Genomic DNA, 23,734 nt, shown 5'->3' on the forward strand with positions numbered 1-23,734 from the left:
GGCAGGCAGGTTGCTCATGGTAGCCTCAGGTGATTCAACCTGGCCCCTTAGCCACCTTTCTCCTTCCTTCCCCAAATCTGCCCTTCTTATGTGACCCAAATTCCTATTGTTCCTAAAACACACCAAGCTCGTAGCAGCCTCAGGACTTTTGCCACTTGCCGTATCGTCTCCCTAGAACACTTCCCTTCAGATATTGGCATAGTTGGCATCTTCTTGCCATGTGAGTCTCAGCTGGAGTCACCTCCACCCCTGACACTTTCCTAACATTGTCTCCATGCCTTGAGTCTTTATAGTGACTCTCTGTCTCATTTCCCTGTGGGTTTTTGTTCAGGTCGTACTCCTCACTACCTTTCTTTAAATAAATAAATAAATAAATATAAGGCCTGACTCAGTGGCCCATGCCTGTAATCCCAGCACCTTGGGAAACTGGGGCGGGCAGATCACTTGAGGCCAGGAGTTTGAGACCAGCCTGGCCAACATGGTGAAACCCTGTCTCTACTAAAAATACACACAAATATTAGCTGGGTGTGGTGACGCACGCCTGTATTTCCAGCTACTCAGGAGCCTGAGACAGGAGAATTGCTTGAACCCGGGAAGCAGAGGTTGCAGCGAGCCAAGATTATGCCACTGCACTCCAGCCTGGTGATGGAGTGAGGCTTCGTCTCAAAAAAAAAAAAAAAAAAAAAGCTTAGAAATACACAAATTAGCCAGGTATCATGGTGCATGCCTGTAGTCCCAGCTACTCCGGAGGCTGAGGCAGAAGAATCGCTTGAGCCCAGGAGGCGGAGGTTGTAGTGCACTCCAGCCTAGGTGACAGAGCGAGACTGTCTCAAATATAAACAAACAAACAAATAAATACATAAATAAAGTATAGAGATGGGATCGCACCATGTTGCCCAGGCTGGTCTCCAACTTCTGGCCTCAACCGATCCTCCCTCCTTAGCCTCCTACAGTGCTGGGATTACAAGTATCAGCCACCACACTCAGCCTGGAATTATCTTCTTCATTTATTGTGTCATTCGTTGTCTTTCTCCCCCACCAGAAAATAACCTCTCCAAGAACTGGGACTTGCCCAGTTCCTGGCTCCTGGCAGGTGCTCAAAAAATAATTGTTGAATGAATTCATTCATCTTCCTAGAACGCAGATCTGCAAACCATTATGAAGCCCTCACAGGAATGTGGACAATTGTTTGTGATGAAATTTGAAGTTAAAAAAAGAGTAGAAAAATGATACCCTCTGATATTGTACGTGTAAAATATATTCGTGCAGGGACAAAGCAGGAAATGGAAAATAGTTAATTTGTTGGGAAGCATAGGAGTATGGGTGACTGGTATTTTTCAAACTTTTATTTAATATGGTTATGTTATCTTTTAATAACAGTTTTATTGAGATATAATTCATCTACTATAAAGGTCACCCTCTTTTACTGCATACAATCCAGTGGCTTTTAATATATTCTCAATGTTGTACACAGGGCCCTAATTCCAGAACATTTTTATCACCCCCCAAAAAAACCGTATACTCATTAGCCGAAATTCCCACTCCCCTACCCTCCTGTCCAGCCCATGCGACCACTAATTACTTCCAGTCTCCATGCTTCACCTACTCTGGGCATTTTGCATAAGTGAAATCATACAATCTACGGTCTATCATGACTGGCTTCTTTTACTTATCTAAATGTTTCCAAGGATCATCCAGGTTGTAGCATGTCTCATACTTTATTTTTTTTTTTATGGCTGAATAACATTCCATTGTAGAATATCCAATGTGGATACATCACATTTTATGTATCTATTCATCTGTTGAACACCTGAGTTGTTTCAGTTATATTATTTTTACCATGACCAAAAAAATGAAGAAGTGAAGTGGAAACTTCTCCCTTATTGCTCTACAAATATATTCTGGTCATTCCTCTGGCTCTCAAATCCTGGAGTCCTCCCAGTGCTTACAAGATACCGTCCAGCCTTTTTTGCTTACATTGCTGGTCCCTGGCTATCTTTCCAGCAAATTCTTCAGTTGCTTTCTCTGAGCCCCTGTGTGCTCTGGTGACATGCTAGCCACACACCCTCAGCCACTATGCCCTTGCCAATGCCATCTTCTCTTCTGCTTCCTGGAAAAAGTCATCTGCACACTGCAAAATTCAGCACAGAGACCAAGCATGATGGCTCACCCTTGTAATCCCAGCACTTTGGGAGGCTGAGGTGGGCAGATCACTTGAGGCCAGGAGTTTGAGACCAGCCTAGCCAACATGGTGAAACATCGTCTCTACTAAAAATAAAAAATATTAGCTGGGCGTGGTGATGCACACCTGTAGTCCCAGCTGCTCCGGAGGCTGAGGCAGGAGAATTGCTTGAACCTGGGAGGTTGCAGTGAGCTGAGATCACGCCACTGCACTCCACCTGGGTGATAGAGGGAGACTCTGTCTCAAAACAAAAAACAACATAAAACAAAATTCAGTTCAGATGTTCCTTTCTTTGTGAAGACTTCCCTCCTCCTGGTCCTCTGTTTACAACTCTCTCAGCTCCTAAAGGACTCCTTACCGTGTTTATTCCCCTGCCTGTTTGCTGCCTTAGTCTGTGATAGGAGTACCCTTAGGGTGTCGTTCATCTTTGTCTCCTTCGAAGCTAACATTGTCCCTGGCACTGATCGGGTACTCACTGAAGTCAAATGACTGCATGTATGAATGGAGCTGCTTCTCTGATGGACTGAATAGGAACCCAACAATACCACCTTTTGGCAAAAAAGACATTAAAATGTCAAGGTTAAAGTGTGGGCTTAGGAGTCGGAGGGACATAGTTTGAATCCCAACTCTGCTGCTTGCCAGTTTGGGTGCCGCTTGGAAATCATTTCTTCATCTTTAAATTGGACATAATGTCTCCCACCTGATGGAGTTCTTGGAGGATTAAATGCAGGTAAAATACCTAGCATAGAGTATTACGTTGGTGCAAAAGTAATTGCGGTTTTTGCCATTTAAAAGTAATAATTGGGCCAGGTGCAGTGGCTCACGCCTGTAATCCCAGCACTTTGGGAGGCTGAGGTGGGTGGATTGCCTGAGCTCAGGAGTTCCAGACCAGCCTGGCCAACATGGTGAAACGCTGTCTCTACTAAAAATACAAAAAATTTGCTGGGCATGATGGCGCACACCTGTAGTCCCAGCTACTCCGGAGGCTGAGGCAGAAGATTACTTGAACCTGGGAAGTGGAGGTTGCAGTGAGTCGAGATTGCGCCACTGGACTCCAGCCTGGGTGGCAGAGCAAGACTCCATCTCAAAAAAAAAAAAAAAAAAAAAAGTAATAATTGAGTCAGGCATGGTGGCTAACGCCTGTAATTCAGCACTTTGGGAGGCTGAGGTAGATGGATCACTTGAGGTCAGGATTTCGAGACCAGACTGGCCAACATGGCGAAACCCTGTCTCTACCAAAAATACAAAAATTAGCCAGGTGTGGTGTTGGGTGCCTGTACTCCCAGCCGTTTAGGAGGCTGAGGCAGGAGGATTGCTTGAACCCAGGAAGCAGAGGTTGCAGTGAGCCAAGATTGCACCACTGCACTCTAGCCTAGGAGACAGAGTGGGACCATGTCTCAAAAACAAACAAACAAAAAAGAAAACAATAAGTAATAACTGTTCAGTAAGTGATTGTTCTTTTAAAAAATTATGGTGTATGCCAGGCAAGATGGCACATGACTATTGTCCTAGCTACTCAAGAGGCTGAGGCAGAAGTATAGCTTGAGCTCAAGACTTTGAGTTTAGCCTGGGCAATATAGCAAGACTGTCTCTTAAAAAATAAAAGATATAAAATACATGCAAAAAATTTACATTTTAACCATTTTAAGTGTATAGTTCAAGTGGTTTTCCATACATTCAAACTGTTGTGTCCATAAGTGCTTTTATGAATACTGCTATATTATGTCACGAGTGTTTTTCTTTTTTTTTCCAAGACAGGGTCTCACTTTTTCACCCTGGCTTGAGTGCAGTAGCATGATCATAGCTCACTGCAGCCTCAGACTCCTGGGATCAAGTGATCCTCCTGTCTCAGCCTCCCAAGTAGCCAGGACTACAAGTGTGCACCACCATGCCCAGCTAATTTTATTTTTTTGTAATTTTTTGTAGAGATGAGGTTTTGCTATGTTGCCCAGGCTGGTCTTGAACTCCTTGCTTCAAACCATCCTCCCACCTCAGTCTCCCAAAGGGCTGGGATTAAGGCTTGAGCCACCACACCCAGCTAATTTTATTTTTTTGTATTTTTTTATAGAGATGGGATCTTGCTATATTGCCCAGGCTGATTTTGAACTCCTTGCTTCAAACCATCCACCCACCTCAGCCTCCCAAACTGTTGTGATTACAGGTGTAAGCCACCATGCCTGGCCTGTATCAAATGTCTTAATAGTTGGATTTTGCTAGAGACAGGACATGCTATTATGAACCAGTCATGGACTTGCCTAGGTCTCTGCTTTCTCTGGATCATTTCACCCTCTCAAGAATCCCGGGAGGTTTTATCATTTCCATTTCTACTGGACAGCTCTAACGATGTGCCCAAGGGCACTTGGCAGCAAGTGGCAGAGCTGAGACCAGCCCCCAGACCCACGGATCTGTCCACTACCTATCAACAGCGACTTGCTGAATTGTGATGACCCCAGTCTGACCAAATCACTTCTCTGAGGTTCTGACTTTGACACTGGGAGGGGCGTAGCTAAAATGAGAAAAGAGGCAGCCCCATTCTAGGACAGGTAAATGACCCGGGGGCTCTGGCATCCTCAGCCCAGACAGCAGCACAGGGCAGGGGCTGAAACAGCCTTGTCGAGCTGCTGATGTCTTTATGCGGCCAGGACTGGCTCCACGGTAGCAGGCCCAGCATGCATCACCCCTGTGACAAATGATAAAGATCTCACTCAGCATACGAGATCCACTCGAGGAACTGAATGGAGACAATTGAAAAGCGCTGCACACCAGCCACTGAAGCGGAAGCCTGCAGAGCCGGCTGATTTAAGGTCTTCTGTGTGGATTTGCTGATTCTGGAGATCTTAGCTATTTGGGCTTTATTAGTCTCTGGGCCTCCTCGGGGGAACTGAAGTGCTGGAACTCAGGGAAGACCTGTCTTGTCAAGTCCATAGTATCAGAGCATCCAGACAGGATGAATGTCTGACTTTGGCCAATCAAGTTTCATTTTGAAGACTAATTATGATGGATTATGATGGCTTTCTAATTCCTCACTACCTCCCTGGGAAACCTTTTTTTTTTTTTTTTCTTTGAGATGGACTCTCTCACTCTGTCCCCGAGGCTGGAGTGCGGTGGTACAATCTTGGCTCACTGCAACCTCTGCAGTTCAAGCGATTGTCCTGCCTCAGCCTCCCCAGTCGCTGGGATTACAGGCATGCACCACCACACCAGGCTAATTTTTGTTTTTTTGGTAGAGATCGGGTTTTGCCATGTTGGCCAGGCTGGTCTTGAACTCCTGACCTTAGATGATCCACCTGCCTCGGCCTCCCAAAATACTGGGATCATAGGCATGAGCCACCGCGCCTCCTGGGAAACTCCTAAAGGGGCCCCTCTTCCCTATTTCCTTGTCCATAGGAACAAATATTTGCCCTTGAAATTAGATCCTTCCTGTTGCCACCATTGCTATATTTTAGCAATTCATGAGAGCCTGACAAATGCTAGTTAACCAGCTAACTGCAGTACAGCTGACCCCTTGAGTGTGTGAGTGAATGTGACAAGTGGCTGGTGACATGCTCAAGTCACTCATTTGTGTCACCAAGTTTAGCCATTTGACTGTGTGCTTCTGAGTTAAAGAGTGTCACCTCAGGTGACTCCAGTTCAAAGCACCTTTGGAAACAATCATGAAATTGGCTGATAAACGTGATAGTCATGGTGTACACAGGGCGTGGGCCGCTGGATAAACCCTAAGGAGACCTGACCCACTGCCCTCTAGGTGCTTAGCTTAACTCTGACCACACCAGGCTAGCAACATTCCAATCTCTCATAAAAAGCATTTCAAAATGAAAGAGACTGGGCAAATAAATCGTGGTACATGCACGGAATGCGATGGCCCTCAGGCATTGAAAAGAAAGAAGTACATTTCCCATACTACAGGGATTGCTCGCCTAACTTCCCACCTGTACACTTTTTTTTTTTTTTTTTTTTTTTTGAGACAGAGTCTCGCTGTGTCGCCCAGGCTGGAGTGCACTGGTTTGATCTCAGCTCACTGCAGCCTCCGCCTCCTGGGCTCAAGCGATTCTCCTGCCTCAGCCTCCCAAGTAGCTGGGATTACAGCCACATGCCACCACGCCCAACTAATTTTTGTGTTTTTAGTAGAGACGGGGTTTCACCGTGTTGACCAGGCTGGTCTTGAACTCCTGACCTCAAGTGATCTGCCTGCCTTGATCTCCCAAAGTGCTGGGATTACAGGCGGGAGCCACCATGCCCAGCCCCACCTGTATACTTTTGCACATGCTGTTCCCTCCATCTGAACACTTTTCCATCTGTCTCAATCCCGAAGAACATGCATTTGGCACACAGTAGATGTTTAACAGATGAGCCAGCTCTCACAGCGTTTCCCTCCTCAGGGGTTCACAAAGCAGGCCAGTTATCCTATGCCCAAGGGATGGGTTTGTGGTTTATGGGGTCAGCTGGGAGTAGGAAGGGAGATTGATCTGGGCATATTAGAAAGAAGAGGTCCGCAGTGTATAATGAAGTGAAAAAAGTAGGTTACAAGCAGTGTGTATCTTATGACCCACTTTTTGGTAAAAAGAAAATCCCTTATTTACATGTTCGTTTATACATAAAAACGTCTGGCGGGGTCCACACGGCGTTAACATTGATTACCTCTAGGGAGGGTGGAGTCGAAGCATGAAGAGAGAAACTTTTGGCTTTCTATTTTCTACTTTCTAAAGTGGTTTTCTTTCTTATTTTTAACAATGGGCATTGTATTAATTTTGTAATTAAAAATCTAATAAAGATTTGTAAATGTGCTTGGGGGAATAGAATAACTATACTTCCAAAATATTTGCAGTTGGCCTTTGTTGCAGATGGACCGAGCTGCGCTGTTAGTTATCATGCTGGGTGTGTGTATTTTATTTTATTTTATTTTATTTTATTCTTTTAAGAGATGAGGTCTTGCTCTGTTGCGCAGGCTGGAATGCAGTGGAGTGATCATAGCTCACTGCAGCCTTGATCTCCTGGGGTCAAGCGATCCTCCCACCTCAGCCTGCTGATTAGCTGGGACTATAGGCACGCACCACCATGCCTGGCCATTTTAACCATACCTGGCAATTTTAACCTAGCCCAGTTAAATTTTTTTTTTTTTTAATTTAGTGGCAGGGTCTGTGTTTTATTCTTTCAACCAGACTGTGTACCCCACAAGGGCAGAAACTGGGTCTAATGACAATATCAATAACACTAACCGCAACACGAACACCACCATTTGCTGAATGCTAAACATGCTACATGCATCTCTGAGTATAATTTCACTTGCTTGTAGGTCTTCAGATACCCCATGATGCTCTGGACAGCCATAAGGACACAATGTGAAGATTTTTGATTGAAAAGTGCAATTGGCAATGCTCTAGAGAAACACATACAATTGCAACTCTCTCATTCAACCGTGAAAACTTTTCTCCACAAACAGGACTTTGACTAAATGTCCCACCTAAGGGAAGAAGACAGTAGGATTAATGCAGAGGACAGGTTCCACCTCCCATCCAATTAGGAACTCTAAAGGGCTGAGTTCAGAACACACTTGGTCATGTTTCCCAAAGCGTGTACTGTCACGCCTGCCTGCACGGTGTTCTATGAAAGGGTTCCATGCATAATTCTATTTGGAAAATGCTTTTTACCACTGATCCTCTTGGAGATTCATGTGCCTGTGAACACATTAAAGGCTCTGAAAAGTCCTGCTGTAAAGAAGCAAGTTTAACTTGGTTGATCGATCCCAGATTTCCCCAGTTCATTTGATCACAGAGCCTGTGATCTCATAAACAATTCTGAACATGTTCCTGTAATATGCATTGGAAAACGCTGCCCCGGAATGTTCTCAGCCAGCTGCCACCAAGAAACGTCTGATCCCATTTGGAGACAGATCAGGCTTGAAATGGTCAGAAACTGGTATTCCAAGTTTCCTTCACTCTAGTTGAATCCAAAAGATGACAAAGATGGGTTTGTAGCATGAATGGAAGCAACACATCCTCTTTCCCAACTGCTGAGAGAACACACCAGGCTAATCCTTGGTGCTTTCTGAAAGAGATGATGTCATCATTGTTTAGCACCATGTCCAAAGTGCCAGGAAAATAACATGGGATCTGGGTCAGACATACCTCAGTTCAGATACCAGTTCTATCATGGACTCACTGTGTGACCTTGGGTAAATCACTGTATCTTTCTGAGCCTTAAAAATGAAAATTAAAGGCTGGATTCAGTGGCTCATGCCTGTAATCCCAGCACTTTGGGAGGCAGAAGTGGGCAGCTCACTTCAGACCAGGAGTTTGAGACCAGCCTGGCCAACATGGTGAAACCTCGTCTGTACTAAAAATAAAAAAAATTAGCTGGGCATGGTGGCGCGGCCTGTAGTCCCAGCTACTTGGGAGGCTGACGCAGGAGAATCGCTTGAACCCGGGAGGCAGAGGTTGCAGTGCACTCCAGCCTGGGCAACAGAGCAAGCCACTGTCTCAAAAGAAAAAAAAAGAAAAGAAAGAAAGAAAGAAAAAAAGAAAAAAAAGGGGGGGATTAAAATGCCTCCCTTGAAGAATTGTTTGAGGAGTGGACATACTATATAGGGGATGCTTGAGGAGAGTTGCTACCGTATTCCTTCCAAGTTATTTACTCCTGCTGAAGTAGGAGGTGGAACTCGACTCCAGAAGTGGGGCTGGGACACCGGACCAGACTGAGGACTAGCTAAAGCAGGGCCGGGCAAAAGCAGCTTTCTATCAGACGCGCCCACCGGTGTGCCACGTCAATTTACCATTGCCATGGCAACACCTGGGAGTTACCGCCTCTTTCCATGGCAACGACCCAATGATTACTACCCCTTCCTGAGAAGTTTCTGTATGAACCGCCCCTTAATCTGCGTGCAATTAAAAGTAGGTATAAATATGACTGCCAAACTTCCCTGAGCTGCTACTCTTTGTCTATGGAGTAGCCCCGCTCTACAGGAGAGGTCACGGAACTGTGACACGGCCTCTTCAATAAGGCTGTTTGCCTTCTGCCTCTGGCTTGCCCTTGAATTCTTTCTTGGGCAAAGCCAAGAACCTAGGCGCTAAGCTGCACTTTGGGGCTTGCCTGCCCGGCATCGCTACCGCTGCTCGGCTCACCATGGAGAGGTGGAGGTCTCTCTTTTCTTCTCTGTTTCTGTTCCCGCAAAGACTAGGAGTGCTCTTTGGCACAAGGAAGTACGTGGTCTGTGGAGTTATAAAACTTCCAAGGACACTACAGGGAAAGAGGGCAGATGTAAAATAAAATTCGTCTGATATAGCAAAAATCTGAATTGTAAAATCTTGGAAAGAAATGCCATCTCAAAACTTTTCGAATTGTTAAAAATAAAACCGAGGCACGATCAGTCTTTGAGAATCTTGTAAGTGCTCTTAAAAGTAGATAAGAAAAAAAAAAGGGGGTCAGCTGTGGTGGTTCATGCCTGTAACCCTAGCACTTTGGGAGAGCGAGGCAGGCGGATAGCTTGAGCCCAGGAGTTAGAGACCAGCCTGGTCAACATGGCGAAACCTCGTCCCTAATAAAAATAAACTAAAAATAGGGCCAGGCGTGGTAGTTCATGCCTGTAATCCCAGCGCTTTGGGAGGCCGAAGTGGGCAGATCATTTGAGGCCAGGAGTTCGAGACTAGCTTAGCCAACATGATGAAACCCCGTCTCTACTAAAAATACAAAAATTAGCTGGGCGTGGTGGCAGGTGGCTATAGTCCCAAATCAGGAGGCTGAGGCACAAGAATCGCTTGAACCCGAGAGGCAGAGGTTGCAGTGAGCTGAGATCGTCCCACTGCACTCCAGCCTGGACGACAGAGTGAGCCACTGTCTCAAAAAATAATAATAAATAAAAATAAAAATAAAAATAAAAACTAATTTAAAAAAAACTTTTACCTGCTTGTGGCAGAAACGGCTACACGTATTAATTACCCTTGGAGTCCCCCAGCCTTGGGTTGCAACGTGAGCACAATGTGCTTGCTGAGTGACCCTCGGGAAGCAACTAAACGTCTCTGTGCTTCCAGTTCGTCACGTGTGAGACGGAAAGAGGAGTACCAAACCTCACAGGAGTCATGCTGTAAATCCCTGCAACCTGCCAGCTCAGGACCTGGCCCAGGGTGGGCACCCAACATTGCTGTTATCACTCCCATAATTACGCATTGAGTGTTCGCTTCCTTTTCCTTTTGCCAGTACTCTTTCTCCTCTTCTGTCCCACTTTATTTCCCTGTGCCACCTCCCCTACGCTCTTTTTTTTTTTCTTTACCATCAATAGGGAAAATCAAAATAAATCAAACCAAGCCAACGCCAAGCTCTGCAAGCTCTCAGCGGCTCCAGCGTTTTCAAGGAGCGGGGTCAAGGTCAAAGGGCCCCTCCCAGGCTGCGCGGGCGGGGCTGTAGTGGGATGCTGGTCCCCAGGCTGTGCCGGGGTTCTCCAGGGCGAAACGCAGGGGCGGGGCCGGGCAGGGGCGGGGCGTCGCCGCCAGAGGGGGTCCCAGCGCGCCCAGGCCTCCCGCAGGCGGGACGCGGCGTCCCGGGGGCTGCTGCGCTGCTCGGCCCCAGCGGGCCCGCCGCGCCGCGGCGGCTCTGACTGCCTCCTGCATGCCAATTAGGCCCTAATTTGATTTCTGTTCTATCTGTGCGAACCCCATTAAAACCCAATTCCGCTTATTACCAACAGCTTTCTTGCAACGCGACGCTTCTCCCTCCCAGGGCTGCTGCTCAGGAGCGCCGAGGAGCCCGGCTCCGCGCACCGGGCTGGCGGGGCCACCTTCCCGGTCCCCCCTGCCCTGGGACGCGCAGGGTCCCCGCCGACTCTCGCCCCTGAGCTCCCCGGGTCCAGACTGGGGTCCAGGGACTGGGGCAGGCTCCGAGTCACCAGTTTCTTAAGAAGCAGTGGAATCGTAGAAAACTGGAATAGAGGGTTGTTGGGAACTCAGAGGTCACCACGTCCCCCCTCCCCACCCGCTGCAGGAATTCTGGAGACGCCTGGGCGATCACCAGTCCCCCACCCGCACTTGGGCTGCTCCCAGCGCGGGGAAGTTCCCTCCCTCCTTCCAGGAAGCCTGGCTGGGTTCAACTGTCCGCCCCTCTGCTGTGTAATTTTAAGTAAAGCTCTCCACCTCTCTGAGCCGCTGTGTCGTGTCCTCCTCTGTAAAACAGGACCTTTAGGGAAGATAACCTTGCCTCCTAGGGCTGTTGGGAGGATAAGACGCAAGGAGGTCCTGGAAGAGCGGCACAGCCACCTGATAGCTATGGGACCTGACTTCTGGCTTACCCCTGTAGTCCCAACACTTTGGGAGGCTGAGGTGGGAGGATCGCTTGAGACTAGGAGTTCAAAACCAGCCTGGACAATATAGTGAGACTCTCTCTCTACAAATAATAATAATAATAATAAAATAAATAAATAAAATTAACTGGATGGGGTGGTGCACACTTGTAGTCTTAGCTACTCGTGAGGCTGAGGCAGGAGATCACTTGAGCCTAGGAGTTAGAGGCTGCTGTGAGCTATGATCGCAGCACTGCACTCCAGCCTGGGTGCCAGAGCCAAGACCCTGTCTCCCAAAAACATAATAGTAATAATAAATGAAATAGCTGTGAGAAGCAATGCTGCAGAATCCAGACTAGGGTAAGATCAGCGAGGTACTTGCCAAGATGCAAAATGTAAGGGCAAACGAAAAATCTCCATAATCAAGATAAATAATGGCAGGAAGTGGCAGCTCACGCCTGTAATCCCAACACTTTGGGAGGCCGAAGTAGGAGGATGGCTTGAGTCCAGGAGTTTGAGACAGCCTGGGAAACATAGTGAGACCTCATTTCTAAAAAAGAAACAAATAAATAAATAATATTTTTTAATTAAAAAAAATTTTTTTTGAGACGGAGTCTCCCTCCTCGCCCAGGTTGGAGTGCAGTGGCGCGATATCGGCTCACTGCAACCTCCGCTTCCTGGGTTCACACCATTCTCCTTCCTCCGCCTCCCAAGCAGCTGGGACTACAGGCTCCCACCACCATGCCCGGCTAATTTTTTGTATTTTTAGTAGAGACTGGGTTTCACCATGTTAGCCAGGATGGTCTCGATCTCCTGACCTCGTGATCCACCTGTCTCGGCCTCCCAAAATGCTGGGATTACAGGCGTGAGCCACCACGCCTGGCCAATAAATAAAATGTTTGTACAATATTGTTAAAAATTGAAAATTACTGCCAACAAAATCAATGATGAACAAACTATGAAAAAATTAAAGACAGGACTGGGATTAGAGTGAGGCAAGTCAGGTGAAGACTTTAGTGTACCAGGTGGGATCCAGTCTTTCTTTAAAATTTTCATGTGTTGTTCATTGTGGATATTTTGCATTAATTTTTGAGTTTTAAAATGTTGCATTAAATACTGTTTATCTTGATTACTGAGTTTTTGGTGCCCCTTTAACTTTAGCAGCTGAGCCGACCCTTCGCTCTGGTCCCTGCCCTGGGATGCAGTCACAAGCAAAACCTTCCAGAGCCTCAGTTTCTAATTTGCGAAATGGGGCTGAGCATGACTATTTATAGGGATGTTTTGAGAATTAATAAGCAGACAGCATAATTAATAGTGTCTGCTCTAGAATTGGGGCAAGTTCAAGCTCCATCTCTGCCACTTACTAGTGGGAGGAGTCACAACCTTTCTGTGCCTCGGTTTCCTCATCTGGATGATGGGGGCACTGCCTGTGTTTAGTTCCCAGAGGTTACCAGGAACTTAACTATAATAACACTCACAAATTCAGTGCATGCGTGACGCACAGCAAGACTTCAGTTCATGTTGCCGCCATTCTTATTTGCATAGATATCCTTAACCTTGACCATCCCTGGTATGGCACAGGCCCTCAATAGCTAAAATTCATGGTAATATGGGGATTACTTGACATCATTTTTGCAAGGGGCCTGGCACATAGTAGGTGCTCAGTTGACTCTAAGTGCTGCAAGAGCAAAGACCACTTCTTTTTATTTATTTATATATTTAATTAATTTATATATTTTTTGAGACAGAGTTTCGCTCTGTCACTCAGGCTGGAATGCAGTGGCAAGATCCAGGCTCACTGCAACCTCTGCCTCCGGGTTCAAGTGATTCTCATGCCTCAGCCTCCCAAGTAGCTGGGATTACAGGCACACACCACGACGCCCGGCTAATTTTTGTATTTTTAGTAGAGACGGGGTTTCACCATGTTGGCCAGGCTGGGCAGAGTCCACTTCTGATTTGTTCCCCATCATAGCCCTTTAATAACCTGCACATAATAGGTCTGCAGAAATATTCAGAATGAATCAATGCAATTGTTAAATGATGCAATACAGTGCCCTCCATCTTTGGTTTCAGGAACGGTTAGGAAACTTTATTCTTTCAATGACCCACCATCCTTCATCACCCTGTGTAATAATAACAATGCCAATGACCCAGCGGTGCCTCCTCTTACACCCTGTGAAAAGGGCTTGCTTTCTGGACCACGCTTGGGTAGCTTTGATTCTCAAAAACCCCTTTGGAATGACTCCGAAAGCTTTCATCTTTGGCCCCTTGGCCTTGCAGAGAAAGCTAAAGAAGGACGATAGAAACGCACTTCTTCTACAGCACCTGCAGCCAATTTCCTGGCATGCCCAAGGGCCTAAAGCTGCCCCTACAAAAATGTCCTTCATCCCACTGAAAATTGCAGACATGGCTTTGGGAAGTGTGCTAAGGCTGTCCCAGTATTAGGCTTGGGCTAGCCACTTCATTAATGTACTTACCTGCCTGGCCGCTGCGGGCATTTGAGGAGTAACCTCTGGCTCGTCTGAAACTGGCCTTACTTAGACCCCAGGATCTGGCCCTCCCTGCCTCCTCGCCTCCAGCCTTCAGACCCTTGACTTTCAGCAAGGCACACATACTGTGGGGTTCTCAGACTAGTCTTGGCTTTTGGCCTTTCTTTGAGATTTGGCAGCTTGCAGAGGTGGTCCTGACCATTGTGTGTGCTAGTCTGGATCCCCAAGATCTCTCCCTAGACCCTTTTGGGGCCGTTTGCAGGGACCAGTGATGTCTTTGAGGCTATGTTTAAGACAGGAAGGAGTGATGTGGGTAGATGGGTCCACCCTCATTCATCTTTTTGTGCCTAAGGCTTGCAATTTCAGATGACTAGCTAGCGTTGTATAGATGAAAGACACAGATGCAAAGCCAGCCCCTCATTCTCTTAGCATTGAGGTCCAATCAGCGTTGATCCTCAAAATATGTGTGTATTAGTCAGTTCTCATGCTGCTGATAAAGACATACTTGAGACTGGGGAATTTACAAAAGAAAGAGGTTTTTTCGCTTTTTTTTTTTTTTTCAGACGGAGTCTCACACTGTTGCCCAGGCTGAGTGCAGTAGTGCGATATCGGCTCACTGCAACCTCTGCCTCCTAGGTTCAAGCGATTCTCCTGCCCTTCTCCTGCCTCAGCCTCCCTAGCAGCTAGGACTACAGGTGCGTGCCACCACACCTGTCTAATTTTTTGTATTTTTTTAGTAGAGACGGGGTTTCACCACGTTAGCCAGGCTGGTCTGGATCTCCTGACCTCGTGATCCACCTGCATCAGCCTCCCAAAGTGCTGGGATTACAGGCATGAACCACTACACCTGGCCAAGAAAGACGTTTAATGGACTCACAATTCCACATGGCTAAGGAGGCCTCACAATCATGGTGGAAGGTGAAAGGCACGTCTCACATGGTGGCAGACAAGAGAAGAGAACTTGTGCAGGGAAGATCCTCTTTATAAAACCATCAGATCTCATGAGGCTTATTATTCACTATCATGAGAACAGCATGGGAAAGACCTGCTCCCATGATTCCATTACCTCCCACCGGGTCCCTTCCACAACACATGGGAATTGTGGGAGCTACAATTCAAGATGAGATTTGGGTGGGGACACAGCCAAACTATATCAATGTGTCACTTAGAACAACAAGGGCATTTGATCAGTCAGAATGGATCTTGGCTGCAGCATGGAAGCAGGATCCTGGAGGTCCCCTCCCTGCTGTACCAGAGCACCATTATCCTTTTAGTTGCTGAATGGTGCAGAGGTCCCTGGGGTCTTAGGAAGGGTGGGGTGGGCTGGCATAGCCAAGGTGGCAGGATGGCACTTAGGGGTTCAGGGAGGCAGTTATTTAGCAAGTGCCTCAGACAGGAGTATTCCACCATTAGCATCATGTCACTGTATCAGTGCATCCCGGTGAATGTCAGCACTACCTCTAACCATCAGGACTGACATTACTCCTCCCCGACCAGATCCTGAACCCCATAGGGTTGGGGCTGTGTCGTACCCCCTTCAGAGCCCAGCATAGGGCCCCCCAAAGAGCACACACACTGTACGTGTTTGTTGAAGACAGAGGGATCCAGGAGTTCTTGGACATTAATGAAAAAACCTGGGCTGATGACACTCCATAATGATGCCTGGAGCAAGTTAACTGTCTGCCTAATTATCCTGCTGACTTACTGGCTGCCTGTTTTTTAAAACAGCTGGAAGTTTGGGGTTTCAGGATTCCACTGTATTCGTTTCAGTGTCTTCTGCAAGGAACTTACCTGTATCATTTTGAAAGCACAAGAGGGTCTACTCCAGTGAATTTTAACATGCACTATCTGGGTCATCTTGCAACCAACGCTTTTCTTCATTCAAATAATAATCCCAGGCCAGGCGTGGTAGTGTACACCTGCAATCCCAGCACTTTGGGAGGCTGAGACAGGTGGATCACTTGAGGTCAGGAGTTCTAGACCAGCCTGGCCAACACGGTGAAACCCTGTCTCTACTAAAAATACAAAAACTAGCCAGGTGTCATGGCATGTGCCTGTAATCCCAGCTACTTGGGAGGCTGAGGCATGAGAATCACTTGAACCTGGGAGGAAGGGGTTACAGTGAGCCGAGATCGCACCACCACACTCCAGCCTGGGTGACAGAGTGAGACTCTGTCTCAAAAAAAGAAAAGAAAAATGATCGCTTTATAGGGTATATTCATTTCCTTGGGCTGCCATGACAAATGAACACAAACTAGGTGTCTTAAAACAACAGACATTTATTTTGTCATAGTTCTGGAGGCCAGAAGTGCAAAGTCAAGGTGTGAGCTGGGTCATGCTCCATGTGTAGGCTCTTGGTGAAGATCCTTCCTTGCCTCTTCCAGCCACTGGTGGCCCCAAGATGTTCCTTGGCTTGTGTCTCCTTTGCTCCAATCCCTGAGTGCATCTTCATGTGGGTGTGTCAAATCTCTGTCTTTTTCTCATAAAAGACACTTGTCATTGGATTTAGGGATCCAGGATGATTGATATGGCTTGGCTCTGTGTCCCTGCAAAAATTTCATCTTAAACTCTGATCCCCACGTGTTGAGGGAGGGACCTGATGGCAGGTGATTGGGTCATAGGGGTGATTTCCCCTGTGCTGTTCTCTTGATAGTGAGTAAGTTCTGAAAAGATCTGATGGTCATATAAATGTTTGATAGTTCCGCCTTTATGTACTCTCTCTCACCTGCTGCCATGTGAGACGTGCCTGCTTCCCCTTCCACCATGATGGTAAGTTTCCTGAGGCCTCCCCAGCCATGCAGAACTGTGAGTCAATTAAACCTCTTTTCGTTATGAATTACCCAGTCTTGGGCAGTTCTTTATAGCAGTGTCACAACAGACAAATACAATGATCTCACCTCAGGATCCTTAATTATACTGCGAAGACCCTCTTTCCAAAAGAGGTCACATTCACAGGTGCCAGATGTTAAGATGTGCACACAAGTTGGTGGAGGAGTGGGACATTGGGTCACCATTCAACCCCATTGCAGAGGGACAGAAACCTTGCCTATTTTGTTCATCTAAATCCCATGATAAGCACAGTGCTAGGCACATGAGAGGCACTCAATGAGTCAGGGGGGCCTAGAGTCAGAGAGGGAAGGAGATGTATGCTCTTTTTTATCTTATTTATTTTCACTGTATGCTTTCTTGCAATGCTTGAAATTTTTTCACGTATATATGCATTATCTATTCAAATAAAGAGACACTGAATATACATACACTAAAATTGTTTTTTGGCTGGGTGTGGTGGCTCACATCTATAATCCCAGCACTTTGGGAGACTGAGGTGGGTGGATCACCTGAGGTCAGGAGTTTGAGACCAGCCTGGCCAACACAGTGAAACTCCATCTCTACTAAAAATACAAAAAAAGCTGGGTGTGGTGGTGGGCCCCTGTAATCCCAGCTACTAGGGAGGCTGAAGCAGGAGAATCTCTTGAGCCCAGGAGGTAGAGGTTGCAGTGAGCCAAGATTGTGCCATTGCACTCTAGCCTGGGTGACAAGAGCAAAACTCCATCTCAAAAAAAAAAAAAAAAAAAAAAAAAAGGCCGTGGTTGCACATGTTCATGTATTTAATACCACCGAATTGCATACTTAAAATGGTTCAAGTGGGCCGGGCGCAGTGGCTCACGCCTGTAATCCCAGCACTTTGGGAGGCCAAGGCAGGTGAATCACGAGGTCAGCAGTTTGAGACCAGCTGGCCAACATGGTGAAACCCCGTCTCAACTAAAAACACAAAAATTAGCCAGGTGTGGCGGCGCATGCCTGTAATCCCAGCCACTCATGAGGCTGAGGAAGAAGAATCACATGAACCCGGGAGGCAGAGGTTGCAGTGAGCTGAGATTGTGTCACGGCACTCCAGCCTGGGCGATAGAGTCCATCTCAAAAAAAAAAAAAAGGTTAAAATGACCTGGCATAGTGGTACACACCTGTAGTCCCAGCTACTCGGGAGGCTGATTGCTTGAGCCCTGGAGTTCTGGGCTGTAGTGCCCTAAACCAGTTGAGTGTCCACAGTAAGTTCAGCATCAATGTGGTGACCACTTGGGGGTGGGTGACCACCAGGTTGCCTAAGGAGGGGGGAACTGACCGAAGCTGGAAACAAAGCAGGTCAAAACTCCCATGTTCATTAGTAGTTGGGATCTTGCCTCATGAATAACCACTGCACTCCAGCCTGGGCAATGTATCGGGAACATATCTCCTAAAAAAAAAAAAAGAAGAAGATGAGTTAAAGTGGTGTATTTTGTTATGTATGGTTTACTAAAATTAAACGTGCAAAAACATTTTATGTGTACCTACTATGTGCCAGGCACTGTGCTAGGCTCTGGGTATATAACAATAAGCAAAGTCAGATGCAGGCCCTGCTCCCATGACACTTTCAGTTTAGTGGGGCAAAGGGGGAAGAAATTAGCACTCTCAAACATCACATGATTAAAAGCTGAGATAAGCGTGCTGATGGAAAGAGCGTACAACAGATTGCACCTGTGCTGGGGACCAGGCATGCTTACCTGAGGAAGCGATGCTTGAGCTTCACAGAAGGGATATGCAATTTACCTGCAAGAGGAAGGGAGGTAGACTGGTGCCGTCAGAGGCAAGGGGCAGAGTCTAAAGAGAGAAAACTGGAGGAACTGGTGGGGTTAGGTGGGCCAGGTCGTGCAGGCACGGGTGTGCTGGTAAATGTTTAACAACCAGCTCCCTAGGAAAAAGCAAAAAGGCTGGGATTAATGTTTGCCAATTTCTGTAGTGTAAATACTCCCGTTGTGGCCGATTCCAAGTCACCAATGTGACGTCAAGCAGCTTGCAAAATTTCTGATACTTTGACAATCTGCTCTGACAAATGGATACATGTGCACTCCAGCAGACGGCACCGGCCACAGAGAAGAGTTGAGTCTTCCTGCTGAGAGCAGCGGGGCAGCTACTAGTGCAGTGAGTGTGGAGGGGATGAGGGAAGAGGAGGTCATGCATTTCCTCAACATCACCCTGGCTGCAGTTTAGAGAGCAGCTTGGAGGCAGTTAAGGCCAGGGGAGCACCTGGCTGTGGTGCTCAGATGGGTCCAGGTGAGAGATCAGGGCTTAGATCAAGGTAGTGACGTGAAGATGAGAAAGGAGGATGGATTTGAGAGACGTGTAGGTGATAAAAAGCACCTGTAGGCCAGGCACGGTGACTCACACCTGCAATCCCAGCACTTTGGGAGGCTGAGGCAGCTGGATCACCTGAGGTCAGAAGTTTGAGACCAGCCTTACCAACATGGTGAAATCCCATCTCTACTTAAAAAAAAAAAAAAAAAATTAGCTGGATGTGATGGTGCACACCTGTAACCCCAGCTACTCAGGAGGCCAAGGCAGCAGAATCCCTTGAACCTGGGAGGTGGAGGTTGCAGTGAGCTGAGATTGCGCCATTGCACTCCAACCAGGGTGCAGAGTGAGGCTCTGTCTCAAAAAATAAAAATAAATAAATAAATACAAAGCACCTGTGTCATGTGGGATATTGGATATGGTTGAGAGTGATTTGTGGGAGGGGCTGATATCAAGAGTGATAGCTTTTCTGTTCAGGACGTAACTGCAGTTGACCGTCTATGACCACTGTCACCTCCCAGCAGTGCTCAGCAGCCTTTGAAAGGAGCAGCTGGCTCTAGGAAGAGCTGGGTGGTGCAGAACAAACTCACTGACTACACCCTGCATTAAACAGGCAGAAGGCACACAGACACTCAGCAACCCACGTGGGGTCCTCATTTCTGGCTCCAGGGGAGTTGCTATGAAAACGTACAGCCTCCAATTTTAAATTCCCTGGTCTGACAGTCAGCAGCCAGAACAACTGAAGGGATATTTGCATCTCCAGCCCCTCCCTCTCAAATCCCTAACCAAATGCAGCCTTGCATGGTAGGAAAGTGGCAATTCCATGACAGGAGACCCAGCAATGCCTTTAGCCACCATGCAGCCTTCAAACCTCAATTTCTTCATCTGAAAAATGGGGATGATAATAATATTATTAATAATATTACCTGTGGGCCAGGGGTGGTGGCTCAGGCTTGTAATCCCAGCACTTTGGGAGGCCAAGGCGGGTGGATCACTTGAGGCCAGGAGTTCAAGACCAGCCTGGCCAATATGGCAAAACCCCATCTCGACCAAAAATAGAAAAATTAGCTGGGTGTGGTGGCACAGGCCTGTAATCCCAGTTATTTGGGATGCTGAGGCATGAGAATCTCTTGAACTCGGGAGGCAGAGGCAGCGTGAGCCAGGATCACACCACTGCACTCTAGCCTGGGTGACAGAGTGAGACTCTGTCTTTAATGATAATAATAATACCTGTGGCTATAGACGGAATGTTTGTGTCTCCCCAAAATTCATATGTTGAAGGCCTAGTGTGATCGTATTTGGAGATGAGGCCTCCTAGAGGTAACTAATGAGGTCATGAGGGCAGAGTCCCTGTGATGAGATTAGCATCCTTTTGAGAACAGGAAAAGAGGCTGGGCTCGGTGGCTCACACCTGTAATCCCAGCACTTTGGGAGGCCAAGGCTGGTGGATCACTTGAGGCCAGGAGTTCAAGACCAGCCCACCCAATGTGGTGAAACCCTGTCTCTACTGAAAATACAAAAATTAGCCAGGCGTGGTGAGCCTGGGAGGCAGAGGTCGCAGTGAGCCAAGAACGCACCACTGCACTCCAGCCTGGGTGACAGAGTGAGACCCTGTCTCAAAAAAAAAAAAAAAAAAAAAAAAAAAAAGAACAAAAAGAGAACTAGCCATTTCTCTCTCTCGCTCTGTCTCTCTGCAGTGTGAGGATACAACTGGGAACTAAAGCTGGAAGATGCCAGACAATCAGCAGGGAGTTCCCTCAGCAGCAGCTGGCTAACTGGGGAACTGAAAGTCACCAGGCGTTCGTTTCTGATAGCTCCATGAAAATCCGCTCTGGGTCAGAAATCAATCTTTGGAGTTCTGAACATGCAGCTTTTCTCGTGGGCCCTTTGGAGAACAATCAGCTACTCAGCCATCAGAGCCTTTCTTGCTGGACGGCAGACAGGAACTGACACCAAACCATCGTCTCTACAGCACACAGAAGATCAACACCAAGTCTCTATTCTCGGAAAACGTGTGTCCACGCAACTCTCCCAGGGGAGGTCTGCACTGCAGTGGAAGGCCCCAGGAGCGTGGGAGCCAGCTCATCGCATGAAGGAAACACAGAGTTGTACCTCCAGGAATCTAATTTGGAGCTGAGACCTATTCCTCTTTTGGCAGAGGACGCTATATCTTTTTTTTTTTTTAGATGGGAGTCTTGCTCTGTCGCCCAGGCTGGAGTGCAGTGGCACGATCTCGGCTCACTGCAAGCTCTGCCTCCCGGGTTCACACCATTCTCCCTCAGCCTCCCGAGTAGCTGGGACTACAGGCGCCCACCACCATGCCCGGCTACATTTTTTTGTATTTTTAGTAAAGACGGGGTTTCACTGTGTTAGCCAGGATGGTCCCAGTCTCCTGACCTCGTGTTCTGCCCACCTTGGCCTCCCAAAGTGCTGGAATTACAGGTGTGAGCCACCGCGCCCAGCCCAGGACACTAGATCTTTATCCCAGGCTTGTTCTGTGGGACACTTTGTGAGTTCCAGCATCGGCTGGTTCATGAGAGGCACCACTTCATGTGCAGTGTTCCCTTTTGCCTCTCCTCACATGCTACCAAAAGCAGCTGGTTCAGTGGTCACTGCCATCTTCCCTTGTCCCTGAGCTTTGGAGATGACTGCGTTTCCTAACCTCTCCTGCAGATGCCAGGCAGAGCGGTGACGTGATGCACGGTGGATGGGGAGCCAGGATGCCCGCCTCTGCTACCAACACAGAGTGGGAATTTGCACACCTCACATCGTGTCAGTTTCCAAATGCTGCTGTAACCAATTTCCACAAAGTGGTGGCTTAGAAAAACAGACATGAATTAGCTCACAGTTCTGGAGACCAGAAGCCTGAAATCAACGTGAGGCTTCTAGGGGAAGATCCTCACTTGCCCCCTCCCAGTTTGGTAGTTCTGGGTGTTCCTTGGCTTGTGGACTCATCACTCCAGTCTCTGCATCTGTCTTCACATTGCTTTCTCTGCTTCTCTGCGTGTCCGTTCTCTGCATGTCTGATTTGTAAGGATGTGAGTGATTGCGTTTAGGGCCTACTTGGATTATCCAGGGAGATTCCCTCATCTCAAGATAATTAACTTAATCATGTCTGCAAAGGCCCTTGATCCCGATTACATTCACAGGTTCTAGGGATTTGATTGGGATATTTTGGGGTGAGGGGGGATATTTTTCAGCCTGCCACACCCACTTCCCTTCTTCTGGCCTCTTCCAGAAAATGATGGCCCCTCTGAGCCCCAAGTTCCCCTTCAGCTTCGAAATTCTGCAGGTGATCCTCAGACAGCAGGCTGTACCTAGCCTGAATTGCCAAGTTCACGACAATGTTATCTCAGTGGAGTTTCTGATAATTTTTCAGAGCACTTTCCCATCTGTTATTTTGCTTCATGCTCCTGATCACCTCTTGGGGCACACAGGGCAGTTAATATTAAACCCATTTAATTGATGCAACAACCGAGGCCCAAAAACTCCTAACTCACTTTCTCCTTGAGTGAGTCAGCTAACGGGAACCAGGAGCAGGCCAGGTGATTTCCCTGGGCACGCTTTTGTTTTTTCCTCTCATTGCATATAGCCTCTCCCCACCATGGGCTTTGTTCTGGAAGCCCAGGAAGGTGGGCGAGTCAAAGCTTGTCGTGTAGATCCAAGCCCACCCTGAGTCCCTGACTCATACCCCCTGGGGAGTGTTGCAGGAACTTCATTTGAACTCCCTGTGGTCCCAGGTGGCAGGGAAGCTCCCGGTCTCTGGCCGTATACTGTTGAAGGCCTCTTCTTCCCCTGGGTAGCTTCCCAAGCAAGGGGGTTTTCCCAGACCTCAAGAACTGCAGGGCTATTAGGCATTCGCAGAGTTAGACAGACCTGTCTGGCCTCCGGGCCAAAAACAGATTTCAGTTGTTTCAGGACAGATCAAATTCAGGACTGGAAATAGGGCTGGGGAGGTCTTTTTTTCCGAGTCTCACCTGCCTGTGACTCGCAGATCTGGACGAAGAATTTCCTGTCCTAGCTAGGCCTCAGTTTCCCTGAAATAACTTCGATTAGGTGGGAGGGGCGAGGGTGGGTAGGATTTCCCCTACCCCCAGCCCTTTTTAATCTAATTCAGAAATGAGGACGAAGAGATAATTACAGCTAAGTGTTTGGAGTTTTGAGAAGAAAGATACAACAGCCACACAAGGTATTATTAACTTTATGACTTGTCAGGAAGAGGTGGGGGAACCAGTTAGGATTCGGCTAGATGAGAGGTGAGTGTACTGCATTACAATCTCTGGAGGGTGTGGTGGGCGTATCAGCTGGAAATGACCATTATTTATTTATTGCTTTTGTTAAGTGCCTATAATGTGCTGGGTGCTATGCTGGATGTGTGTGTAACACAGACACATAAACCATTCAGGGTCAACCTTGCGTGGGTGGGAGGAAGTTAAAAGCACTCGCATCTTCTTCTCCCTTAAAACAGAAGCATCTTCCTCCTTGGCCTACCGTGGTGCCAGCAATCCCCAGCATTAGCGATGGCTCCTTGGGGGCAACCTGCAGAAGCTTCTTATTACCTTGGAGGAGTAAGGCAATCACCGGCTCACTAATAGTACACAATGATTTCGCTCATTCTGTCCACTCTTGGCCATTGGTGCAGCAGGAAGGGCCTTGGGGTCCTCCAGTTTGGACAGTGGGGAGGACTTG

The 23,734-nt window shown here is 47.5% G+C and overlaps 1 long non-coding RNA gene across 1 annotated transcript; it reads right to left on the minus strand.

Moving 5' to 3' along the window:
• Nucleotides 1–16,312: 16,312 nt before the first annotated feature.
• On the minus strand, nucleotides 16,313–18,556 carry LOC126930731 (uncharacterized). The gene is made up of 3 exons (XR_007717669.1): nucleotides 18,478–18,556; nucleotides 18,060–18,170; nucleotides 16,313–16,482 (listed from the first exon to the last, which is right to left on the minus strand). It is a non-coding gene; the product is annotated as an uncharacterized LOC126930731 (long non-coding RNA).
• Nucleotides 18,557–23,734: the final 5,178 nt, after the last annotated feature.

This window comes from Macaca thibetana, chromosome 11 (assembly GCF_024542745.1).
Source record: "Macaca thibetana thibetana isolate TM-01 chromosome 11, ASM2454274v1, whole genome shotgun sequence".
NCBI classification, from domain to species: domain Eukaryota; kingdom Metazoa; phylum Chordata; class Mammalia; order Primates; family Cercopithecidae; genus Macaca; species Macaca thibetana.